Here is a 21,518-nt window from a genome sequence, read left to right as displayed (position 1 = left end):
TTCAGCAACTTACTAAATGTTGAACCAGCTTCATATCTATTTTGGATTTTCTGTAATTTCAGGCTGGTGTAGGCTATATGGGAGTTGCTGCCTATGGTTTTGGGGGTTAGCAAAAATAATGAGCACAGAGCTTCACATTGGGCTCTGGATTTACAGCGGGGTCAGTAGTACTCGCAGCTTAATCACATCACAGGGAGTCATTTAATTTGGTGTTCTTATGAAAAAGCTCATTGCAGGTTTAAAACAAATATAATATTTTCAAATATCCTTCAACACCAATGTCATTTTGTACACATTATTTAGTTTATAGAAAGTAATGTTTCAGATCGTTTTGGATGATCTTTTATTCTGGTAATGTGTTATAGTTCAACAATAGTGGATTTTTTAGGCACATGCTGATATCGATATAGACCAAGATGTGTACTAAGCTGGACATTTTGCAGTTGAAAATAAAGTTGGAATATGGAAACAGTTCTATCAGTGCATGAGAGATGACCATATTTGAGGATAGAAAGCAAACACTGCATTACCCCTGCATTTCCTGTTGCTCTCCATCACCCCTTAGGGATGGCTGCATTCAATAATGATCATTTTGACAACGGCAGTGTAGATGGCACTGAGCCCATACGTAAACAGATGGAGGTGCAAGTGCAAAAAAGTAAGTAAGACGTGGCTAGAGAAATAAGCCCATATAAAGCAGGTGAAATTTAAGTAAAGGAAGTCACTACATATATATACAAATATAGATAGATAGATAGTAACTTTATTAATCCCAAGGGAAATTCAAGTTTCCAGCATCACAGTTCCATAGTGCAAAAACATGTTAGTAAAAAGGCAGTAAAAAAGTTAGTACTGCAAAGTATAAAGTACAAAAAAATATACCAGATATAAAAATACAAGATGAAGAAAACTGTTAAAACTCAATATAGTGCAGAGTAACAGCTGTGATACACGACTATTAAAAAAGTGAATATAGTGCAGAAGAGACTGTTAAAAGTGAGTATAGTGCATTATTATCTGTCCTGCAGACCGTCCTCCTTTGTCCCCCCCCTCCATAGAGAGGTGTTGTACAGTTTGATGGCTCGGGGGACAAAGGATTTCCTGAGTCTGTCTGTGGAGCACTTGGGGAGCAGCAATATGATGCAAATATCAGAAGGGATCTCATATAAAGCAGATAGAAGGCCAATAAAAGAAGAAACTCTTGAATTCAAAACAGATACAAGTGCAAACATATATGGAAGTGCATATAAACATACTAAAACAAGCACAATTTAAGTATGTAATGACAATTAAGTCAAAATAAAACACCATAAAATAGTACTATAAAGAGGAAATATGAAGTGAGTTTTAGGTTGGGTAGGGTTGTTTGAGGGTTGGCTAGGCTACTTGGTGGTAACACTAACTTCAACTGTTGTCGTAACTGAAACAGAGTCAAGTTAATAAGGTAAAAAATGAAGATTGTAGAATATATATTATTTAAATGACAGAGAATCAGATGTTTGCATGTATAGTAATTGAGGGTACAGTTAAACTGAGAGAGAAATGAGTCATAGAGTGAGGCCAATTACTCTTTTTAGATTGGTCTCTAGGGAGACTGTCTGTGTTTGTCTCCTGACAGATAACAAGTTCCATAATGGTCACACCATGCATCCTCTGCACACTCTCTAGTATTTCTAATGCTAATCCCAATTCTGGTCCTAGCCTTTATGTATCCAGAGTTACTACATTCAAACAACAAACTTCACTGACTTGCTGCACACCCGGCACTGGCTCAGAACACGGGTCTAAGGCAAGTAGATAATCAGATTTGACAATGAGGTTCGCCTGCGTAGATCAAAAGAGGTTTGCAGCGTGCACATGAAGAATGGATTGACATCTTTGAAAGTGATGGGGCCAAACCAAATATTGATACTTGCTATGATGTGCAAAGGGTGGCATGTGAGAATAGGCTCGTTGGAGATGAACTGCGCCTCGCCTGGAAAGTAGACGAGATCAAGCGGCATCAGCGGGGGAGACAAAAAGCTGCGGTCAAGTCGGACAGTTTCCAGCCGTTTCCAGCAGCCTTCACTGAATTTACAGGAAGTCACAGAAAAAGTTGATCTGTAGGCCACTTGTAGTTTTCAGACCACGTTTGGATTTGTTTATATTTGTTTGTAAATTATGTCCGCCTTGTAAAGCGCTTTGTAATGAGCACTTGTTTTGATAAGTGTTATATAAATAACCTTCATTATTATAATCATTATTATTATTATTATCAACCACACAAGATGTGTTTAACAGATGAAACCTTCTTTGCACAACATGAGACTAACCCACAATCCAGCGTTAAATATTACAATTACACAGAAAGTTCTGACTTCTCTACAACAAGTGGTGTTTGTTGTCAAAACTAAGAGCCAATCAGCTCTTTGATCAGGAGACAGTCAGGCGTTTCCCATAATGCCCTGGGTCTTGCGGTCAGTGGAGAGCAACTGCGGCGCCTGGCTCTAAAAACTGCGGCCGCCTCGATCTCGTGAGGTTATCATTGCCCCGGCAAGTCGGCATCAAGTCGGCATGCATTGCGCGGCGATTGCCGGTGATAGATTCTGCGCTGAACGAGCCTATTATCTTAAGAGAATGAGATACAGCATCTTTGTGAAACCAGATTTAACCTGAGCCAAAAAGTAAAACGTTTTTTGGATATGTCTGTTTTCAATTTGTTGAATAGGATTGTCGAAGAAAAAATTGCATTTGAACATTTTGGAGACATACAGGACACTACCATTTTCCTCATGAAAACCCCACACAGGGAATGATGATTGTCATCACAACATTATAAAAAAGTTGCAGAGCCAATATCTTTCACCGAAACATTGTGCTACAGATGGACATTCCTCTTACAATCATTGTTGTCATTGTGGGATTGTCAAATTTATCATGGACTAAAGTAACTATCAGTCACCTGGCACAAGTTCAAACTTTGTATGACCTCTGTAAAGTATACTGTCTTTAGGAGTTAATCTTTTTACCATGAACTTCATATCCAATGCTCTAGGCTATGAAATGAGATTTCTCTTGCCTTTTTCCCAACAGTGCCCAACATCCTCCTTTCTATCCTGCTATCCATTCCTCATAGTAAGCTTCAGCATCGTGGGCTGAATCAGCATCATGAGTGGAAAATACAGACCCCTTGGGCCAGAGAAAAGGTATTATATCTGCTTCCAGTACAGTATTCGGGATATCCTTGCTGAGTGTGCATTTTCTTAGGAGGCAAAAAAGACAGAAGTGTACATTTCCAAAGTTTCTCCTAATCTTGGAGAGATTTCTTGGGGCATTCTTGCCCTTTGCCCCCCTTAATGGTGCTGAGACTTTTGATGAAGTAGACCTTGTCAGTGCATTGTTAACCGAATTACACCAATGGCAAACAGGTATTTTCTAGATGTATCCTTTGGTCTGAAAGGACTGTTTGGCTGGCGTTTGGTTTTACCACGTACAAACACTTTTCCGCATCAGTGAGGCGGCCTTTGATGACGTAGACCTTGTCAGTGCTGTAGGGTTTTACGCGCAGCTGAATATCGGTGCATAAAGGTGTACAGCTGCCACAAGGCATTTAGATGAGCAGCCAACACCCAACTCTAAGTGAATGTGTTGATGTCACCAGAGGGCCTGTAATGCGATGAGCACATTCTGCTTTACAGCCCAATAGTGATTCATGCAGGTATAAAAGGCTTCTAATCAGGGGAAGATGGGTATACTTGATTGGTGGTTGAATAATATTTTAAGCACAGAAGTTATGTCACCTATGAACGAGACGAGGCTTGTTTTTGGTGTTATAAAAGTCACAATCATTGTACCTTTGCTAATCCCTGTGCTGGGGACAGAAGCTAACAAGCAATTGACATGTTTTGTTATCAGTGGTATTGTTGTCTAGCGCCACTGTGAGGTTGTTATTTTTTCGTTTTTAGTGAAATATCTCAACTTATATTGTATGGATTGGCATGAAATTTGGTACATGGACACACATGGGCCGTGCAAAACCAGCTTAACTACGACATAGTCTGGATAATTAAAACATGATTCTGCATGATCCCTTATGTTTTCGGCATTTTTGCCTTTATTTGACAGGTGATAGTATAGGAACATACAGGAAACTAGGTGAGAAGGGGGTATGACATGCAACAACTCCAACTCCTGCTGGAATTCATGCCGTTACAGTATACAGTGTGGTATGTGACTTATCCACTCTGCCATCAAGACACCCCTAACCCGGCAGCTGTTATATTAACCTGTGTTTCCTCATGCATACAAAAGCTGTGGAATGTCAGACCTGTATGAAACTCAGGTCAACTGTAGCGTCACAAACTCAGGTCAGGTACGCATTGTTAACCGAACTATACCAATGGCAAACAGGTATTTTCTCGATGTGTCCTTTGGTCTGAAAGGAGTATTCGGGTGGCGTCTGTGTTTGCCACGTACAAACACTTTTCCCCATCAGTGAGGCGGTGGCCTTTGATGAAGTAGACCGTGTCAGTGCTGTAGGGTTTTTACGCGCAGCTGATTATTGGTGCATAAAGGTGTACAGCTTCCACAAGGCATTTAGTTGAGCAGCCAACACCCAACTCTAAAATTGTGTCATGGATGTGTTGATGTCAGTCACTGGCAGACTTGTAATACGATGAGCACATTTTGCTTCACAGCCCAAAAGTGATTCATGCAGCTTTAAAAGGCTTCTAATCAGGGGAAGATGGGTATACTTGATTGGTAATAGAGTGTTATTTTAAGCAGAGAAATGATGTCAACTATGAACAAGATGAGGCTTGTTTTTGGTGTTATAAAATTCACAATCATTGTACCTTTACAGTAACTGAAGATTACTTTAAAAGCTGAAATTGAGAACAAAAAAAAACAAAAAAAAAGTTCAGATATTGTTTTCCTGTTACTCAACATTTGGATTTTATTTACTAGAAAAAGAAACCATTTGACTGCTCTCAACTAAGTCAGGAAAATAATTTTACTTTATTTATTCAATGTTGAGATTCCAATTCAGAAAGTAATAGCTTTTGTGTCTAATGACTAAAGGGCGCTGTGTTTTCTACCAGTCTTAAAAAGAAAGCAAAGCAGAGGAAATCCTGGAGAAATTCTCAAATGCTTTCTACAGTTGCTGCCTCCGGGCAATGTTCGACACTTCAGAATTTGAATTTGATTTATTGATTGCTGTCAGGATGAAAGGAGAATTTCAACTAATAAAACAAAAACAATTTTCAAAAATCTTTACCAACCCTACCTTTAACTTTTCATCTGGTGCCATCATCAGCTCAAAATGTCACTTTGTCCAATACTTTGTTTTGTGAAATACATCAGCCTTAACTGTACTTTGTGTTTGGAGCTAATTGGCAAATGTTAGCATGCAAAAGTAAGATGTTGCACATAAAGTAAGATGGTGAACATGGCAAACATTACACCTGCTAAACATCAGCATTGTTATTGTGAGCATGTAAACATACTGAAATAAGCATTGAGAACAGTTATATCCTCGGGGCGGTCCTCTCTTTTGGTCCCCCTCTCTTTTTCTGCCTTCATCTTTCGTCTGTCCTCTTCCATCGTACTTAAGCTCCTCATTTCTGTATAATTATGGCTGGCCATTAAGGTTAAGTTACTTATAATCGTCCTTGTAATAGTCCACTGGATAACCAGCCATTGCACCCTGTTTTCTTTAATTCACTGAGAGAAAAAATAATACAAACAAATCTTCTCTCATTTACTATTACTTCACTAGCATTCATACTAAATCGACAATGACCGGCCACGGCCTCTCACATGGTTTGGTTTTAAGTTGTTTTGCCAGAGTCCGTTTACCGAATCTCTTCAATAGAGTTAGCAAGAAATCTCCGTCTGTTTTTCTGTATGTATATACTAGGGCTGTCAATCGATTAAGGTAGTTAATCGTGATTAATCGCAAATTAATCGCAAATTAATCGCACATTTTTTATCTGTTCAAAATGTACCATAAAGAGAAATTTGTCAAGTATTTAATACTCTTATCACCATGGGAGTGGGCAAATATGCTTGGTTATGCAAATGTATGTTTATATCTATTATTGGAAATCAATTACCAACACAAAACAATGACAGATATTGTCCAGAAACCCTCACAGGTACTGCATTTAGCATAAAACAATATGCTCCAATCATAACATGGCAAACTGCAGCCCAACAGGCAACAACAGCTGTCAGTGTGTCAGTGTGCTGACTTGACTATGACTTGCGCCAAACTGCATGTGATTATCATAAAGTGGGCATGTTTATAAAGGGGGGAGTTGTGGGTTCTCATAGAACCCGTTTCAGTCACATATCTTGAGGTCAGAGGTCAAGGGACCCCTTTGAAAATGGCCATGACAATTTTGAGTGTTATTTAGCCTCCTTCAGGACAAGTTAGTATGACATGCGTTATTATTGCGTTAACTTTGACAGCCCTGGTATATACTTGTGTGTCCATTGCATATCTTGAGAACCGTTCATCCAATCTACTTAACACTTGGCGGGTGTATTGCTGGGGACCCAAGGACATGCAGTGTCGAAGTTGGTGCAATTTGCGGCACGTTCAGTATTAATAAACTTTGTATAAACAAGCAAACAGCGCTCTGTGCAGCAGCGGGGGGCGGGTGAGCTGAGTCGAGCATGTCGCCCGCAGCGGGCCTTTACAGGCCGCTGACTGCAAGTTAACTTTTCCTGCTGGATGCTGGACATACTAATGTTACAACCGAACACTCTTCACTTCCCTGGAGTCAATGAGCGATGTGCGTTTCTCGTCAGTACTGCAAGCAGGAATACTGGGGGCCAAGCAATCGGCGCGTTCGAACGGGCACATGCTCCTAACGGCCACGCCCTGAACGGGCACCGCACTAGTAGTCTCAATTGCCACAATTATGAGAACAAGACACAGGTTGAAAAACACCAGAATTTCCCTTTAACAGTGCCACAGTGTGCCTGATCATTTACCTCACACTATTTAATTGGCTGCAGCTGTTTCAATTTCCACAGACGATAGGTGCCTCTCGTTTCATTGTGTTCTGTTTGCATTGTGCTGGATGTAAAAGTTCAGCTCAGGTTTCTCTACACATCTTACTGATTTGTTTGACATATCATGTTTTGTGTATCTGCATTCTGCTTTTCCTCCTACACATGTAAACAAACACTCGAGCACACACATGCAAACTGCACCTAACTAGCAGTAAATGGAACAGAGAAGGGCCACCTGGTTCCTGTGTGTTTCAGAGAGCTTTACTTTTAGGGCGAGCCTCACTATGTAGTTAAACAAAAGGGCCTCCGTGTTGGTCCTCTAGATAAACACACTTTCCTGAGAAAACACGGACACGGTTACACTTTAACCTGCCCAGGGAGGCCACAGCTACATCCTCCTGGACAGTTTAGGTCAGACTGGGCTATAGTTCAGACCCGCAGCGAGAATCATGCGCTGCACGTGAAACCATGCTGGCCTGTCAAACAATGGAGCCTTTGACAGCCATACCCCCCTCCCTAGTCCACAGTACAGTCAGAGCACTGTCTCTCTAGGGCTTCGGTGTCACTCCCCATCTCTGTTGTGCTCCCCTGGAGCTGACCAGCTGGCTTCTAGGCTCTGGGATGTGAGAGCAGCAGCACAGAGGAGCTACAGTCAAAGTTCAGCCCAGATTAGCCCTGCAGAGAGGCCAGCAGCATCTCAGCCAAGTCCAAGCTATTCCTGCATAAATAACCTGATGAGCCACTTGAGAGGAGGTTGAACTGGTCCCACCCCAGATAATCTCAGCGCTGGCCCCTCGGTCCTGCTCAGGGATGCTTTTGACTTTGACTTTGGCTGCTCTGTTTGAGCTGGAATTGGTGTGTTTACACACACAATGATGCAGTACAATATCAAATTCATGTATACACAATATGCATAATATGGTGTCTGAAGTATGATCTCACAATGACAAAGGTGTGAATTATAATCTATTCTTAATCGCAATCTAACAGTCAGGACTAGATAAAGAGTTATATGCCCTTTAGGCAAACTGATGTCAATATAATTATATGTGAGCAGAAACTGAGAGGTTTTATTTGGCTAAGAGTGAAACGACTTTTTTACACTTTGTATTTTGCATATACTCGAGTGTACACAAGCAATATATTTTCATGGCGTCTTTACAAATGTATGTAAAATACCAGAATGGCTTTCAATGTAAAGATGCCTTCGGCTTATTGTAGCAACAGTGTTGTATACTTATATACTACTGAAAGGTGAGGCATACTCTGTGTGCATTACAGGTGCTGTCTGCTATGTTTATGGTTGTATTGTGTTCATATAGTCATGTGTTTCCATTTTCCTCAGTATCTCTGTGCACGTAAAACACAAAGGTGAAAGAAGGAAGCCTACAGTATATCACTGTGCCTATGTTACTGGCTAAACAAAGGGTTGACTGTATATACGTAGAGGCAAAAATCCTGTTTCTTTGTCTACTGCGGAGCCGTCGACTGTTGGGATTTATGTACAGTAATGGAGTAGTAATGGAGTAAAAGGCCTGAACACTTTTCAACTTTGGAAACAATGAATAGAGGGTTCTTATCTCCTTGGTAGATGATGAACATAAATACAAGCAATGACTGTTATCTGATGGTGTAGTTATGCAGAGCTGCCACCTCCCCCCGGCACAGCGGCAGTCGTGTAAACAGACAGCGCTCCAGAGGAATGCTGGACTCGGTGACCTCACGCCCCGAGTGCTGTTACAGTGCACTGAGTTCAGCTGAAACAGCCCGCCCCACGTTGCGTCTCCCCAAAGCTCCGCCTCGCCCTACCCCAGCCTGAGGCCCCACAGGGTGGAAAAAAACACACCTCTTTCACCCAACACCACAGCCTCCTCACGTACACGCACATACACAAACATGAACACACACGCACACACACACACACACACACACACACACACACACGCAGACAGACAGACAGACAGACAAGTGCTCAAGTTCTCCCTTTCTTTACCACCCCAGCTGTCAGAGCAGCAAGTTCTTGTAGTTTCGACAGCTTCTCGCTATCGACATTGAAGATCTCTTGCAGATCAATTTCACGTACTTAGCCGTCCTCATTCATTTAATCTTGTTGAGAAAAGAATTATGCGAATTGTAGTTGAAGATTTAATTTTTTGTGAGCTTGTGAAGTATTTGAATTTCAGTATATGGTGGAAAAAAAAACATGTGTCTGGCATTAAGGAGCCCCATTACTCTCACTCATTGTTTCCCCTTGTCAGTCAGTAATTGATATTTGCTAACCTCTTGAAGTGCCGATGCACTGAGCTTGATTGTGGGTTGAAAATCAAAGCGAATGAGTTTTTAAGCACTTTGTTTTTAGCAGAAAAGGGCAAGGTCAGTACGTGTTTTCTGAGAAATGAATCTCTGCCACTGCTTGGAATAAACACCCAGTGGATGTAGTTTGGGAGAGGCGCAGTATAGTGTCAAGCAGACACTGCCCTCTGCTGGAGTGCACACAGCGGAGAGAGGCCAGGTCAAAAGGGATGGATGCCCTAAGAAAGATGTGTGTTTGTGAAGTCACACAGACTCACATTTTACACCTAGAAACAGGCAGGAATGCTAAAATCTAGGACTGATAGAAATTCATCGTACCTCTCTATAGTTGCATGCTAGCTGTAACCCCCATTCACATCTCATGAATAAATCAAGCAAGTCATCATCAGGTGGATTTAAAACATAGCATGAAGTTGCGACTGCTCACCTGTCATGAATTATGAATCTTAAGTGGATTTTATCATTGATTGCAGTGAAAGCACGGCGAACCAGACACTGATAATTATCACTTTGCTGCACCTCCTCACGCAAGGGGCCTTGCACATGTGTGCCTTGCTTGTGCACACAGTTAGACATGTGGATGCACGCACACACGCGCGCATGTGCGCAGACACACATGCACACACAGACACACAATCACAGTTAGCCGTTGTCTGAGGAAACGAGGAGCTGTCTGGTGCCATAGCAACCAATGCGGATATCCCACCCTTCTAGAGCAAGAGAGAGAAAAAACAGAAGTGGCAATGACAGATTGACGAGACCCTAATGAGATCCTAGATACAGGGATGAACCGAGTTTATCCATCTATCTATCTATCTATCTATCTGTCTATCTATTGATCTGTCCATCTATCCATCTATATATCTATCTATCTATCTATCTTATCTATCTATCTATCTACATATATATATCTATCTATCTGTCTATCTGTCTAATTTATCTGTCTGGCAGTTTGTCACAGCGAGACTAAATGGGGAAGTGGAAGCATCAAAGTGTGGCAACGTGGCGACATCAGGGAATTTGAGAAAACAAAATGCAAGACACAGAATAGCGGAGCGTGGGTGAGAAAAGGGGAGAACACGAACTGATGGGGTAGGAGAAATGAAACGAGGCAAGGAGAAAAAGACTTCGACTACTCTCTTGGGCATGTCTGTCTGCCACAGCCTGAAAACACAGACACTGCCGCAGTCTGCATCAGCCTGCCTTTCACCACTGTGACTCCCGTTTGAACTGCAATCTCATATGTAATACTATTATTCTGGCCCATATACCAGGTTACATAACACTCCAAGCCAAATCCTGACCTCAATCTGCAAAACAGCCACTCTCGCTCTGATTAAAAAAAAATAGCCTCCATATCAGCACTGAATTATGTGGAGCATTGGGATGGACATTACAGCAGAGTGTTTGGCGACTATTTGGACAGCTACTTGCTGTACGTATGACCTATTCATCCTTGTTTCTCTCTTCCGTAGATGGCGTTGTGATCTCCTGTCGTGGATGGAAAGCAGAAACCACGATCCCATCGGTAAGTTGAGTCTCACTTCCTGGGCTGGCCTGCAGGTGGAGGTCACACCCACTGCTGTGCGCTCTACACACAATACAACAAGAGCATCAACACCACAAAATTATCCCCACTCCCATTTCACCAGTCCTCTATCTGCCAAGTTTGGTGTGATGTGACAAAGCGACAGATTGTTGATGGCCACTTCACCTTAGTGCCACTCTGTGTGAGTGAGAATCTGTGTGTTTTTGTTTTGTCTGTGTGGTGTTGGTGCTATTTATGTCAATGGTGTGTGACAGAGGACCACGTGAAGTGACTCACAGCACTGGCATGACCTAATTTTTATTTTTTTCTATCACGGTGTCATTGTGAGGTCTTTGTGTGATGCCAGCTAGCTTTTCCGATGCCGTTGAGCTTTGATGTGCTGACCTGAAGTGAGCGTGGAGCTCGTCAGTGAGTCTGTACAGTCAGCGAGGGTTGAATGAGACTTGAGAGAGGCTATGACTTTGACTTATCTGAAAAAAAGTGGATTATAGATTAAACTTAACATGTCTCTTGTGCTATTATGGAATGGTACGACCTCTAGTCGGTGATCATCATAAGGCAAATAACCCTCAATGTAATCCCAAATCACCAGCTTTTTTTAGAAATCCTTTATTCCTCAAAATACTTTATCCTCAAATGACCTAGTTGTACCATTTTTATGCTACTTGCTGGGATGAACTCACACGATACAGTTGAATTTATCACACTGGGTAAACACAGCGCTGCAAAAACTAAGCACAGGTGCATTATCCCTCCACCGCATCCCTGCGGTCGTCCCTCTGTGAATGAAAATATATCAAGGGTAGTGAAAAGCAGCCCATGCTGGTGCTCTGTTACCTGGGATGGCCCCGAGTGCCTCCTCCTCCTCCTCCTCCTCCTCCTCCTCCTCCTCTTTAGGAGTGCAGCCCCACCTGATGCACACATCTGCTTGCCCACTCATCTACGCCATGGCTTTGCGAGGTGGATGGTTGGCGGGGGTGGAGTGGGGGTTTGAGCACCAGCCAATAACACTCCTTATCCTGACAGCATTCAAGCGACTTGACACACGTTTTCAACCAATCACAGAGCACTGCAGCAAAGAAAGCAGCAGTAGTAATATAAAAAAAAAGAAAAGAGTAAATACAGTGAGAATTTATTAAAATCTTTGCTGTGCTGTACTTCTGCACAAGTCACGTTCTGTATATGACCAAAATCACAATATAATAACAAAACTTAAGTGAATCATAAACTAATGCATATAGTTTTGATTATTAGATGTGATAGAGTTATTCATAGTTAATACCATATTCTGAATTTGATAGGAGATGTTCAGGGTCGACATTCTTCTTTATGTCTCTCTAAACAACACACTGTAAGTGTCATTAGGCTTATAATCAGCAGCATTTCACCTACCACCACCCGATCACATTTACATTACACTTGGAAACAATAGCTAATGGGATGACTGCCCCTGTTGCCTTGAAATTACATATTCTTCTGTTCACTGTCGAGGGAAGACGAGGGAAGACTACTACGAGAGGGGATTTTTGGTCTCTGTCTGACTACCGGGTATTTTTCCCCCAACTCATTCACCTCCTAATTTCCATTTTTGTATTGATTGCCCGTCAGCTCACCTTGATCTGAAACAGAATCGTATGATTATGGTTAGCATAATAGATGTGTATGACAGCCATTCATTCAAGGTCAATGTAACAGCAATCTGCCTTCCATTGAGGAGAGGAAGAGTAGTTTTGTCGAGGTATTGTGAAAGGGAGTCGATGTCGTCCTGCTATACAATGGCGCCATAAACCTCAATGTATCTCATTAGGGATATATTCTCATGGCCTCAAATATGTGGAGAGCATTGTTGTTGCTGTATGGCACTCCAAACTCAGCCTCTTGTCGTAGTATCAATCCGGGATGTGGCTTGTCAGCTTTAGTGTCTGTCAGTCGCAGCATAAAAAAGCCTATTACCTCGTCTGACACAGCTTGGCAGTATACTGTCTTAACGGCTGCAGACACATGCCAGACAGCAGTGGCCAGCCAGCAGAGGACCTCTCTATCAGGGCGCACTTTACTGTACATGTCACTATCCCTTCGGTGCCGTTATTTCTGTGTAAAGAGTGAATGAGAAGAGAATATCCCCTGTGAGCTAAGATCGGTGGTGTTTGTCTCAGGTTTTCACCTCGCAGTGCATGATTTGTGTCGGAGTGATTGTTTTTCTTTGTTGGTGTTGACGGCATACAATGACAAAAACCAGATAGTCAAGTTCATGTTTCACCAACATTACATATGATGTGTACAATAGAATATTATGCTGTCGCATTGGTATCTGTTTCCATCTGTTGATGGTAGGGCTGGGCGATATGGAGAAAATCTAATATCACAATATTTTTTTACCAAATACCTCGATATCAATATTGCAACGATATTGTAGGATTGACTATTGGTGCTTTTAATAAATATTTACACAATGAGATTTTTGATAAATAATGTGGATATAATGACTTAGTGGGTAAAGGCAAAAGAACAGCTAGAACAGTCTGGTAAGTTCAGAAAATGACATCACTTTACTGTAATACAGCCTTTAAAACCAGGAAAAGACAACACTTTTATCATTTTATGATATTACGATATCAAAAATCTAAGACAATATCTAGTCTCATATCACAATATCAATATAGATGATCCGAGTAGATACTGGAGCTTTTGGTTCTACCTGTGAAATAAGCTAACGAATGATAAAATACAGAATTCCTAAAGCTACATTACTCACGGGGCAAGTTCACAAAGAATGATTGTGGCCGCTGATAGCACCATGAATTGCGCATCACTTGCAAGTTGCAACCGCTACCTGCCCCGTCTCAAGGTCCGATCACAAAATATATTGCGTTATCATATTACAGTGCAAACATGCCCATAAAGTCTTGCTGAGGGCAATTTGCCCCTTTTTTTGCGTCCAAGTGGCAAATTATAAATGTTGCCTTAGCGCTAAGAACACAGTAGACGGAGAGAAAAAGGAGCTACAGGTCCTGACCGACGAGGTGCAGAGGCATTCCTCAAGAATTTTAAATGTAACAGAGAGAAAGCTTATTTTGGATTTAATAGCCCGGTCTGTCAGTGCTGTTGGTGACACTCCTTATAAATGCTCTTTAGTTACCACCAACTCTCTGAAGACGCTGATAATTTCACTGTAATCGTGTGTGGCTATTAGCACTGATCTTTGTAAATTGGACTATTTTTGCAATGAGGCTCATTTACATAGAAAGGGGCCAATTTTGCCCCATGCATATATTACCAAATTTAAAAACATGTAAATGGCATGGGAGCACCGAGGAGCTATTTGCTTTGCAGTGCAGTTAGGGCTCCATTTCACCTTTTTACGGGTGCTTTGAGAAGTGTTTTATTTTTGTCTTATTTGTGCAGTTTTACAGGCCTTCAAAAAAAAATTTAATCCTTGAATTTGCCCCTCAATATTTCAAAATAGGGTGCTCAGATTCATTCTCAGTCATGTGATGGCAAAACAATTATATTTAGTACTGACCTCATTAACGTAACGTAGTTGATATATTTTCTGTCCCATTCGTTGTAGATATTTCCAATACTTGGTAAAAGATTTCAATGGACTTTGGTGGAAAGTTCAGCTGTGGGTCAAATAATTAGTTTTTGTTGGATTTTTTAAATACATTTCTTAACATTGAGATATTTGGTATTTTTTAACATTCAACTGCTAAGCTAGATGAAAAAAGTCTTGTTTCTCACAATGTTTATTTTGATGCAGATCTTCATCCATCCTCATCCACGCAGATTAAACATTTATAAACCTTTCGTTTTATTGAAATAAAACAATAATTGAATTGTGCAGACCGGGCAGAGATTTGTTCCGTCTGAGAACTTTGTAGTTTTTACAATAAATGATCAGGTCTAGCACCGTCAGCACCTTTTAATCTATAATAAAACAATGTTCCAGCTCATGTAAGATGTCAAAATATAAGACAATCCACTGGACTGTTTATTGAAGTCTTCGGTTCAGAACAGAAGAAGCCAGTTGGATTACCGTCCTGGTGAAATGTCCTCAACTTCTTTGTAGTCTCAGTAGTCTAACCTTTGAGGTAGGGTCCAACGGAAGTGCTGGACTTAGTGTGTATTTGCAATATGACTGGACAAATAAACGTATTCATGTTTGAAGAAGTTGAAAGGAAAAGTGAGTGTTGTGAAGCAGGTGCCATTGAACTGATTACACACCTGCATTATGTTTGGAGGTAAAGGTATAAGTAATACCATAAAAAATATGATATAATGTCTGCAATCCTCAGACCGATTGATTCACGTTGTAGAGAAGTCCACTGTAAATATGGTCGTTTCTGTCTCTGCCCAGCAACAGGAATCCATTATTCTGCACTGTTCTGTCTGTTTGCAAAACCCTTTCACAGATCTCATATGATCAACTGTAAATGGAAGGTTTTTTAAAATTAAATTTCAATGTCTTGTTTTGTATCATGGAATGAATCCTTTTAACTCAGATTTTTGTTTGTGTTGTGATTGTTTTTTTTATCCTAGTAAAAACTAGATTACACATGTGTAACTGCTAGTTAAAACAGTTAAAGGGCGTTCTTTATGGTGGGGCGTGTAAAATCTTTGTGACGCACATCGTACACATTTAACAACAACAAAACATATTTCTATGCTTTTACAATACCGTGACCGAATGCCATTCTGTCTGTCTTGCGCATTAGCTGGTAAATGACCTTCAGTCTTTGAAAATGTGCATCATGTTACTGTCCTTTCCGTCTGGGTTTGACGCAGTAATATTGTGTTATTATTGTTTTCTATGTGTTTTTCAAAGCGCCGCTGGGATGGCAGCCACATAACTGAGATTCTTACTGTTTTTTTACTGGGCATGACAGGAATGTGTCTGAATTCTCGTCCCACTGCCTAAACTGACCTGAAAGAGACAAAGAAGAAAAGCAGCCACATATTCCCTCTCACCAAAGTTAAACTGAAACATAGAATAATAATCAGACTATTACATTTAACCTCACTATTTGAATCATTGAATGAATGATTGGAGGCTAACTGAAACTGTATTGATGATGCCTATACAGCTGTGAGATCCACCAAAATAATGCCAGTACTGAATTAAGATATAAAACTAGATATTGTTTCAGATTTTGGTTGTTATGATTTGTATTTAATTGATCTTTATTATTTTGACTTGAACTGAATAATGATGTGGCTTAAATTACTTATTTTTCTGCTCTTAAAGGCTGACTTTAATCCTTGTATCACCTGTCTTTGTGTCCAGGCGTTTATGAAAACACCACGTCAGTGTTGGGGTACTGATGAAAAATTCAGAAGATCCTCGATATATTTTTTTTAAAAATACTGCTCGCTCTGCGGCTGAGTCTGATAGTCGACTGCGTCATTATGCGGGTCGGCGTGTAATGAGGGTTTCAGTAATGTGATTGGTAGATGTGTCGGAGCTGACGAGAGACACTGCAGACCCATAGTCCCTCTGCCCACCGTCTGTATCCGTCCCTCCCTCTCAGCCTCACAGCTATAGTTCATGACTCACAACATAATGTGTGTGTTCTGTTTTGTGTGTGTGTCTGCATGCACTGGAAAGGCTGAGGAGTTGCTACAGTACAGCGTAGACTTGGGTGGATCTGTGCATCACACCTTCACCACTGCACACGACTATGACAAATAGATATATGGTTGATAGCTCCCGGTTGTGTGTGTGTGTGTGTGTGTGTGTGTGGTCGAGGAAATGATTCAGGGTGAGTTCGCTGGTGGAAATGTGGTTGATGACCAGTTTGTTTCATGTGCTCACCACAATTGAAAGTGCAACTGAGTCACCAGACAAACACAGACACAATAGTGCAGGAAACCACAGTGATGTCTACACACCCTAGTGCCTTAAACACACACGCATACACACACTTGAGTTACTTGATTGCTAAAACTGAGGATTTTTGCTTGCTCATAATGGCTTTCCACTATTCTGAATCATACGCCTCAAGTGGTTGTATTGGAAAGACCCACCCAGCAGAGTTGTCTGATTTATTGCTTTTGGAACAAAAGCAGTTGTTCTATAGAGAGACACACACAGTGTTGACTCATTCTTCTGAACTACTGACCCACAGTTGAGGAAGAGTACAGTGACACTAATTGTGCTCCTTTTGGAAGGGAAATAATCCGAGTAGAATAAGGCCGGCCGGCCGTAGCAAGCAGAAGCCTGCAGATATGACAGAGCAGAAATCGTTGGAGGGTCTGCGTGGATATGACCTGCATTCTCCCATTTTAAATCCAGAGTGGTAAACACTACACACCATACAGGAAAAGCAGAGCTAGACATCACTAAAGCTGCATGTTAACTCTGTCATGGACAGGAAACGTTATCGTATTGCGGTAACATGCGGTCAAGCCGGCCGTCACTCTCATCTCCGTGGTTAAATGGGCCGACGCTACAACTGTAGAGCACCCATATACTGACATTTATGTTAAATGCATTCAAACAGCCCCGATGGAGCTGACCATGGATGTATAAAGAGAACGGAGCTGACGGGAGAGCTAGAGACGGACTTGGCGAAGTCCGGTTTTCAAAATAAGGTGTTAACAAAGGGAACTGTATATACAACATACATCCATGGAAATAAGATTGATTGGATTATATTCACCAGAAGAATAAAACATTACATGTCCCTTATAAATTGAAAAGAAATTACCACTAATTTGTGAGGGAAATGTCTTTATTCTTTTTCGTTTTGGGGCTCTGGAAATGACAATGACTGATAGATTTGACTTAAGGACATCTCAGACTACATACATGATGAAAATCAAACATTTTTATTGCATTCATTTAGATATTTTCCAAAGTAAAAGTCCCTATAAGTGTATGATTCAACATTTCCCCATGGTCTAGGGTTAAAAAAGTTAACAAAAATCCCAATAAATTGTAATATCGAATCGCAATATTTGTAGAATCGCAATACTCTGCACCCAGGTATCGTTATAGTATCGAATCGGGAGATAGGTGAATCGTCCCAGCCCTAATAAACACTGTCATTTTGTGCTGTATGCATCGGCTGCTTTTACCCATTCTGTAAAAGCTCTTGTTTTTACAGACACATGCTGAAACTTGGTGGAATAGTGTGCAAACTTTTCCACCATGTCAGTTACTGTTCGTTAGAGCCCAGTTATTTTTCCACATTTGTACAGTATATCTTGTCACTTGCATTAGTGGCAGTCTTTTTTTTACAGTCAAAAACTTTCACAGGATAACTTTCACAAACTGCAGATTCTGCAGTGTGTATTGTTGTGGAATATCAGAGTCTACTTTGAGCCAAACAGAATTGCCCCTTAGCTTTGTTAAACTGATTATAAATCAAATCAAATCTCCTTATCCAGTATTTGTAAACATTACAAAAGCAAATGAACCGCTGAATTACATTACGACTGCTTTAAAACTCCATAATTTCCCCCACGCAACAAAGAAAACTGCCAACTAGAGGGAAAAAAACAACTACTTACCACAAATCACAATGAGAAAAGACGAAGGAGACAGATGTTATGCCCTGTCTGGAGGTGGTCGAGCAGCAATATGAAAGAGACCCATCTTCCCAAACAGCCACCGGGACAGATTGCAGAAAATAAAGACTTTGGTGTTGATTTATAATGTGATAATAAAAAAAAAAGAAGGTGTGGAGCCAGGATTGGCTTCAGGGTGGTCAAGGCCAACACAAGAAACAAAGCAAATCAAACTGGGAAGGTAACATATACCCCAACAAAATCAAACAAAGACGATCAAAGAAAGCAAATTCATTAACCTTCCCAACTCGAATAGATAAACAAGAGGAAACTAAAAAACCCTACAGACACCTGAAAGACAAGCCCATACTGAAGAGAGTACATCTTAGAAATTACAAGTGGAACTCACACAAGCGTGGCTGGTTGGAAAGAGAGGAAGATGACTTTTGCTGCAGACGCCATCTTGGCTCCTTATGTAGTTGACTGTCATCTGGGAGCTAAAATCACCTGCAGGACACATCATCAAGTTGACTAATTGCCTCTGCAGTCTGTTAATGCGTCTGTTTGCATAAAACACACACACACACATAAGCACACTTGTCATCAGATCTTATATGTAACCAGGGTCTGAAATTAGCAACCGCCATATGCGAGTAAATTGTTGGCAATTTAAAAAATGGGTGTCCTGATGATTTCACCCGCCACTTTGGCAGGCAGGGAAAACACTAGTGATGGGAATACCGTAGTTGTCCGCTTTCTTGGCATCTCATGACTATCGATTCCTCTGTATTGATGCTTTCCGACAGTTACGCATGCACAATGATGCATACGAACGCCGTATCATGTTTCAGTTTGTTTTGGACTGGAGCCGTGACGGAGAGAAAAAAAAGCACTCAAAAGCATGGTGCTACTAAACCTGAGGGACGCACCCTAGTTTTCCCTGATAATGCGACATTGTAACAACAAACCTGTGCTGAAATCAGCAGGAGGAGAGTTAGTAACGTTACCTGTTAGCAGCAGGTGGGCAGCACAGTCTGCACAGAGCTACTAACGTTAACGGAGGTGCCATTGAGTTATTATTATGAGGCGTTCACGGTCTGCTCAGCAAAATTATCATTCTGTGAAGGTAAAATACAACGTTATCATGATGTGTTCAAATGTTATCTCGTAAAATTACGTTTTTGGCGAGAAACTTGAATAAATCCAGTTGATTGTAGGAGATGTTTTCGCAGCAATATAAAATAGATAATAGAGAGGGAATTATGACCTGTTTGACTTCCTAACAACTTACCAAGATGTTTTTTAACCAAAGCAAATATTTAAATAATCCAGAATCATTTGAATTGTGTGTTTTTATGCAAATAACCACTGTAGATGACAATAACACAGTACCCTCCCTCCCCCCAAAAATAGGGCTCCCCCAGAAGCTACGGTGTAATTCAAACACTGTAATTTATCGGGTATATAATTTTTTTTATGTGAAATATATCGAACATTGAATGACATCAGATCTAAAATGTTATTCCTTTATTTAGCGCAGAGATTTCAAAAGTGGCAGACAAAAAAAAAAGTTAATTTCAGACCCTGTACTGTATGTAACACACCACAACAATGTAAAATACACTGTACAAAATGTAAGGGAGATTTTCCTTTCGTGTTGTTGGCCTTTTTGCCCGGTATATAGTTTGATAATCATCTTCTGTTCTGCTTCAATTACTACATCTCCTTGATAATGGTTATAGATTCAGGGGATAATGGCCTTAACTGCACTTCATCAAGAATCACAAGCTCTGACATTTATACTCTTTTAGAGTTATAAACAAAAAAGCAAACGCCATTAATCATTAAATAAAACAATGCTGGTAAGGGATGATTTAGAACCTGCCACTGATATTTGATCATGATGCAGGTAGCCAGAGTCACTAACATCCTTGCTTGAGTTTAGCTTCCAGTCAGCAAACTGTTACTGCCTGAGAAAGGCTAATTGCAAAAGTTAATTGCCACTTGTTTGTTGTACAAGACTAGACTGTCTCCGACTCTCATTCTTTCAGGCTAATTACTGCCGTCTCGTAGGTTCAGACCGTCGGCTCTCCTATTCCCCTTCTACAGCAGACGTGCGTAACAGTCTGGTTATGTCTGTGTAATGTTTGGCATTTTCCAAACCAGAGTGCTCCACTAGTTGTTTATTAAAATAACCCGGTGACTCAGCTTCCAGAGAGTGATGTCCAAAATGAAAAAGAGTAACTTGTTAGAGGTGAAAGGCGTCACCGCAGACTGTAGACGCTATGAGGATGCAGTGTCTGTGACGTCACCCACATGTTTCTGAAAGGGTGGTATTCGAGCCTGGGTTTGGGTTTGCCAATCCAAATTTGGGCACAGGGGTGGCAGCCTGCTCTGATGAGCAAGAGTAAACTACCACGGCTGACTGTGAGAGGCTGAGAGGCCTGCCAGTCAATACTTTCTAAAACCCCACTCCCCTATATAAGGTATATATATAGTCCAGTCTAGATATGCTGTAGGTAGATGTATGTATTTCAGCCCACAGTAACCTTCATTAAAATTTGTAAAGCATTTAATATACATGACAGCTAGAGATGCACCGATAGTGAAATTCTGTTTATTTTGTTTTTGATGTTATTTAATCCCTTTTTGTGCCAGAGAAACAAAAATGTCTTTGTTATATAAAAAGAATATCTGAACTATTCAAAGGCATTCAGCATTTCATTACACTGTCTTTGAATGAACACAAATTCAACCATATAAATTTAAGAAAGAGGCTTTAATATAACCTTGTTTTACATGAAAAAGACTAATTATTTAAAAAATCATTGCTTCAAATGCCTTTTCAGCTGCTATACAGCTACCTACTCAATGAGAAGAATGTTTTAGTACTTGCATAGCCCAACACAAATAATAGCTTTGTGAAACATAAATTAAATGTAAATGTAAAAGCGATTAGAAACATAAAACAGTGTTTCACACGTAAACTTTACATGGACGGGCCGCTCATATATTAATGGCCACACAAGTATATTTGGCAGCCCATTTTAGCTTTTTTATTTTTAAGTTTTTTAGAAGAAGAAGAAGACATACTTTATTGATCCCCAAGGGGAAATAAATAGTTTTCACTCTGTTCTTATTTTACACG

General features: G+C 40.7%; 1 protein-coding gene across 3 annotated transcripts in view; it reads left to right on the top strand.

Annotated features, from left to right (window-relative positions):
* Nucleotides 1–21,518, top strand: part of snx19a (sorting nexin 19a) — a 106,310-nt gene that overhangs the window by 10,262 nt on the left and 74,530 nt on the right. For all 3 annotated transcript variants that reach the window (XR_012590414.1, XM_074611641.1, XM_074611644.1), the window contains exon 2: nucleotides 10,788–10,840. The gene's annotated coding sequence lies outside the window, so the exon portion shown is untranslated. The remainder of the gene's footprint in view (nucleotides 1–10,787; nucleotides 10,841–21,518) is intronic.

This window comes from Sebastes fasciatus, chromosome 16 (genome assembly GCF_043250625.1).
Source record: "Sebastes fasciatus isolate fSebFas1 chromosome 16, fSebFas1.pri, whole genome shotgun sequence".
Taxonomy (NCBI): domain Eukaryota; kingdom Metazoa; phylum Chordata; class Actinopteri; order Perciformes; family Sebastidae; genus Sebastes; species Sebastes fasciatus.
Note: the sequence above shows the minus strand (reverse complement) of the source record. Positions and strands in the feature narration are given on the sequence as shown.